Here is a 6,736-nt window from a genome sequence, read left to right as displayed (position 1 = left end):
AGCAGGGATTTCTATCATATCTGATAAAGTGGACTTCAAAACAAAATTAATCAGAAGGCACAACGAATGACATTTCATATTGCTTAAGGGAATAACGCATCAACGAGACATAACAATCATAAATATTTATGCTCCAAACAATGGAGCATTTATGTACATCAAACAAACCCTTCTCAGTTTCAAGAATCAAATAAACTACAACACAATAATACTAGATAATTTTAACAAGCCTCTATTACCACTGAATAGATTCTCCAAACAAAAACCAAATAAAGAAGCTATACAACTAAAAAATACAAATGATAATTTAGACTTTACAGACATATATAGAATATTTCATCCATCAATGACTGAGTTCACTTTTTTTCTCAGCAGCAGATGAATCCTTATCTAATATAGACCATGTATTATAAGCTATCACATATGTTAGCATACAATTGTATATACATTAATATAGTTTTAGCATCTGTAGGGTAATTTTAATAGCTCTCTTTTCAATAATTTGTGTGTGTGTGTCTGTGTTTGCTTTTTCTGGTTAGACTTGTTTCATTTTTTAATATTTATTTTTTACTTATTGTTGGACACAATATCTTTATTTTATTTATTCATTTTTATGTGGTATGGAGGATTGAACCCAGGGCCTCACATGTGCTAGGCGAGTGCTCTATCTCTGAGTCACGGTCCCAGAGCCAACTTACTTCATTTTATCAATTTTTAGCCATATTATTTCTTTTCTAGTTCATATATTTCTGCTCTTACCCTTATTATTTTACCTTCCTACTACCTAATTTGGAAATAATTTGTTAATCTAGCTTCTTTCTGATATAAGTACTTTAGGTTATAAATGTTTTCCTGAGCGTTGTTTCATCCAAAAGATTCTGATATTTTAAGCTTTTATTATCACTTGGTTAAAGAATTTTTTTTTACTTTTCTTGTGCTTTTTCCTTGACCTGTGGGATATTTATAAGAGTGCCATTTAATTTTGAAGTAGTTGACATGTGGGAATGGGATTCTATATATTTTAAGGTGGTTGATTTCTAATGTAATAAATCATGCAGGAAACACAGTCTGTAAGATTGCAAATCTTTAAAGACAGTAATGGAAATGCTTTTTATATTGACTGTATTGGTTACGTGTGTTTCAAAACATGCCCAAACTGACCAAATTGCATACCTCATATATGTATATTTTATTGTATTTCAATTTTGCTTTAATAAGACTATTTAAAAAAAAATGTTCTTTTCTCAATTGTCCCCAAAGAATGACTTGATATATATAGATATGAATACTTGAGTAGTCTTCAAATAAGCTCCAAGATATCTGAATGTTCATAGTCACATATTTTGAGTAAATGATTACATTATGCCCATGGATCAAAATTTTTTTCAATATTTTTCCATAATACTTTATGTGAAAATATGATTTACCTCCCATTTTAATTCTAAAATTATGTGTGGGATGTGTTGGCTTTAAGAGCAACATAAATCTTTCAGCATTTCTGTATCCATATATCTTATAAAATTCTGAATTTCCATTTCAGTATCTCCAATTAAATAGAATTAATTTACAAAGCTTCTACAAAATTTTGACATTGTTATAGTAAAATGCTACCAAAATAATTCAGATGTTTTATTAGTTTGATTCCATTATCAGATGATTGTGGATTCAGATGGAGCTGTAAATTTACAGCCAAGCCATGAAACATTCCAAGAAAGGAATTTGTTTATTAGTTAAAATGAATGTGGATGTATATTGTGGTTTACTTCATTATTAATCAAAATTATTTTGTCTTCCAGTCATAGGCATTGTTTTTGTGGGAGAATTTACCACTATATTTCTGCTCTAAAAAATGTAGAAGTTTTATGCTTCATTTTATAGCAAGAGTTACTTGATCAATAGTACAACATTTAAGATTATTATCTCATGTATTTATAATGTTGGTGAGTGAAATGCTAAAGCTTTTGATATGCCTATTCTGGAAGATGAGACTATTAGCATTGCAAATACTTCTACTATGACTTACCCTAATCAATAGATGTCATTTGTACAGACCCTGATTATATATACATTTTTATATAAAATATTTTGCTCAGGACATAGTGAGATTTTCTATATAAATTTACAGTCTAATATTCTGGTTGCAAAGTAAACTCACTGAGCCCATTTGAGCTCTACATATAAACATAACATAATTTCATATATGTTTCATGATTATAAATTGTTCTAATAAAATGATTATTAAGCAAAATACAGATATAATCCTATGCTATCTTTTAAATGTCCTGTTGCTTTAAACTGGTTACAATGTCTACTTCATCATCAATTTAATCACCACCTAATGAACAGTTTCATTGAAGATATTAAATCAAATGATATATATTCAAATTTCTAGAACAATGAATGATATTGTTAGACTTCAAAAAAAATTGCTTCCTTCTGTGTTACTTTGTTTTCTTTTCTTTATTAGTCAAATAATTGTTTTCTATCTTTGCCCTGTCTATACAAGTGCCACTTTCCATCACTTTTTCAGTTACTAATCAAGTTGTCTTCTTTGATAAATAATAATTTTTCATGATTAAAGCACTTGTTAAACAAAATGAAATGTTTCAGATTTGTGTCATAATTGTCATGTTTCTTAAGGCTGAAAGAATATGGTTTAATATCATGATTAAAAGTGAGCACACTAATATCTGACTTTTGGGGTTTAAAAGGCGGCTCTAACATATAACCAGTTATGATCTTGAACTTCAGTATCCTTTCAAAAATCTAAATTTTGCACTATGCAAAGTGGCAATAATAATAGTAACTAATTCATAGAGTGATTGCCAAGAATAAATGTAACAATCCTTATTAAATTTCTTCAGCATGGTGTGTTTAAAAATATCTAACTGAAATGAAGATCAATTCCTATTAAAATTCTATTATTTCAAATTCTTTGTGCTATCATATTATCAGAGTACTCTCTGCTTTGAAATAACTTAATATTTCTTCAGATGTATGGATTAATAAACAAGTAAATTGAAAACACTTTTGTGTTATTCATAATGGGAATAGTTAAGGAAACAGTTGAAGACATGTATATGAGTTTTGATGGTCAAGAAAGAGTTAATACATCTGATCAGATGGTAAACCATGAATTTGTCTGCCAAGAAATGCCTCTTTTCTCCAAAACTGAAGTATCCTTCCACCAAAAATAGTAATTTCAGGAATAATTATGACCCATACCATGACAGGTGGGGCTATGTACCTACTGCCATCATAGGTAGCACCTATGATGCAACAACATCTTTCTTCTCCCACATTTTAATTTGTCTTTAGAGAGCAGCGCCAGGAAGTATCTTCCCACGGACTACAAATCGAGAGAAATATAATACATTAAGTGTAATATAAATGTTGTCTGTATTTACTGTCAAGTTAAGAAAGCCTGTCTGCATAGTTGAGAGGAGCAGCAGTCAAAATGAAATGAAATGGAATGAAATAAAATTCTGGTTGTACCAGATTTCTAGGTCTCACAAAAGTGTATTCAATTTACTTGTTTAAAAGGTTAGTTGAATTCATGTCTTCTTGGTGTCTTGGGCTTTATAATTATTTCTTGAATTATAATTTCCAGTAGCCTCAATTTTCTTCTCAGTTTATAAAAAGTAATTTAATATTTTATTGGCACATAATATGATTCAAAGTGTCCAAACTAAAGACATTTTCAAAGATATATGGTTTTTAAGGACTATAGACAAATATATGGTTGGCAGGTTCAGAAAGCTATATTAGGGCAGTCTTTCACTCTAATTTGATACTTGAGTCCTTAATGTATCTTTCTGCAAAACAACAACAACAACAATTATATATATATATATATATATATGCTTCAATTTTAACTTTTATTTTTTAATTTTTTTAATTTTTATAGTTTTATTGATTTTATTTTTTTAAATACATGACAGCGGATGCATTACAATTCTTATTACACATAGAAAGTACAATTTTTCATATCTTTGTATATGGAGTATGTTCATACCAATTCATGCCTTTATACATGCATTTTGGTATTTTTTTGCATTACAATTCTTATTACACATATATACCACAATTTTTCATATCTTTGTTTGTATATAAAGTATGTTGACACCCAGTTCCAGTCTTCATACATGTACTTTGGATAATGATGTCTATCACATTCCACCATCCCTGCTAATCCCCTGACCCCTCCCTTTTCCTCTCACTCCTGTTCCCTATCTAGAATTCCTCTATTCCTCCCAGGCTTCCCCTCCCTACCCCACTATGAGTCAGCCTCCTTATATCAGAGAAAACATTCAGCATTTGTTTTGGGGGGATTGGCTAACTTCACTTAGAATTATCTTCTCCAAAGCCATCCATTTACCTGCAAATGCCATGATTTTATTCTCTTTTAATACTCAGTAAAATTCTATGTGTATATATGCCACATTTTTTTAATCGATTCATTAACTTTTAAATAAAGGTTTTGGCTTTTTGGTTCTCCTCTGCCAGAATCTTTTCTTCCTTATTTGTGCTGAAGTAGGAAAACACCTTCCTTCTTTTTTTTTTTTTCAAACTTTTGTTGATTAAATCTGATTTTACTCCTCTTTTTCTCTCATTTATAATTCCAGGACAGCTGTAATAATTTTAATGTGAAATTCTTTCTGGTGTTTACCTCTATAACATAACAGACTTCACACGTACTTTTTCGTGTCTGGTCTGAAATCATCTGCATAGTCTTTCATCAGCCATCTAACTTGTCAGGTTGTACTTTCAGTGTGCCACAGTCTTCCTCACCAACACCAACCCCACACATGGTGGTTTATCCATGACTAGATTGTCCTGTTGTTGGTCAGCATTCTGGGAAAAGTTGCTTTCATCAATTCCTGAATATGTGAAAACTGTAAAATTGAATAAATGAATATTTTTAGAAAATCATGATGAATGTAAAATACAAATAATTTCAATCCACAGGTTAAAGTCCTTTAATGGTTTTCTATTAATCTAAAGGTAGAGACAAAAACCGTATATTTGCCCTACTAGCCCCTGCACGGTGATATGGACCTTTCTGTTTTCAGCTTTACCTCTTGTCATTCCCACCAATTATTTTTAAATGTCATTCATGTTGGCCTTAATGCAGTATCAAAATTTATTATTCTGATTATTCTGATTTCTATTTCAAATGTGTATCCCTCTGAGCAGAAGTTAAAGAGCCAACATTGTGTTTGCTACATTCTGTTTTCTCAGGCCCCATGACCACTTCAGAATGAGGAAGACAATTACCACTGCCAATATAAGCCCTTGAAACATTGAAATGTTCACATTGTTCTTTCTGCAGCTCATGTGAACTGATTTGTCTAATTTAAATCCCTTCTTCACTGCCTGTAGCTCTGCAGTTGTGCGCAAATTGCTTAAATTATCTGATTCATGATTTTCATATCTGCATATGAGCACAATACAATCAGAGGAACATGATTAGTGGCACTCAGAATATTATTCTACCTACTTCCCTTATTCTTTCCTGTACAGATAAAGCTAAAAAGCTAAAACTGGTATTGACGTTAAAGTTCTAGATACAAAAAGATACACACTTCTCTGGGCTTTAGATAGTAGAAATGTTGCAGAGATCATCTCCTAGCTGCATTGACCATATTCTGTGAGCAAGTAAAGTCAGAGACGTTCATCTGAGGGCTTAAGCTCTAGGCTACTGAAGGCACCTGTGACTCACTGGTAACTGCTTTGGTGTCAGGTCTTGCTGCTGGATACCCTAGAGTCTACAATTCCAATGTTTGCAATATGTTGAAGAACCTACTTCCTTATTTTTAACCTTTTAAAAATTTAAACACCTAAACTGAATACTGATTACTGTCTAAAATATCAGTTGATTACATTTTCAAATATTATAGGCCATAAAATTATAAAACATGTGAAAAACTTTTATTCCAGTCACCAGAATATAATTCATTTAATAAATAGTGGATATTATTGCTTTTATTGTTAAACATTTACTTAGATGTTCAAAAATGAAAAGCGATATTGTCATTGAGTTATTTCTGTGGTTCATTCATTCATTTGAAAAATTTCTATGTTTTTAACAGTATATTCTAGATGGTGTGGATAAACAAAAAATAAAAAAGGCTACATCACTTCCTAAACTGTTTTGATAACTAATAGAGAAAAATAATTTATCTAGAATAAAATTATATCCAAAGCCCTGAGTATTTTACACATCACATGTATTCTGCATTGACTATCTAATAATTCTTTAGTGCTTCATAGTTTGAGTTCAGCTGCTGTGCTAACATGCTGTCCCTAGAAAACCTCTGGTCATTGCCAAATGCAGTAAGTGTGCTAGAGATGAAGCTTGTATGAGTTTCTCTAGCAAACTTTATCGCATGGATATATTCCCAGTAGCAACAAATTTGAGAAATAGAAAAAGAAATGCCTTCAAAGTTAAGTGATTTCCACTAAACTATTAAAACCCTTAAATGGCCAACTTGGCACCATTAAACTTACCCATCATGGTCCTCCCCAATTAGAAAATGTGTTTACATGTTGGTGAAAGACATACTTAGAATTTAATTAGAATTGATGATTGCACAGTTGTTGGTAAATTTAATGATGCCAACTGGTTATTTAGGTCAGGTATTGCTATTGGATACCCTAGAGTCATTATTTATATTATATATATATATATATATATATATATATATATATATATATATATATATATATATATATA

The sequence above is a fragment of the Marmota marmota genome, unplaced genomic scaffold, assembly GCF_001458135.2.
Source record: "Marmota marmota marmota unplaced genomic scaffold, marMar, whole genome shotgun sequence".
In the NCBI taxonomy this organism is placed as follows: domain Eukaryota; kingdom Metazoa; phylum Chordata; class Mammalia; order Rodentia; family Sciuridae; genus Marmota; species Marmota marmota.
This window is presented reverse-complemented; position numbering follows the sequence as displayed.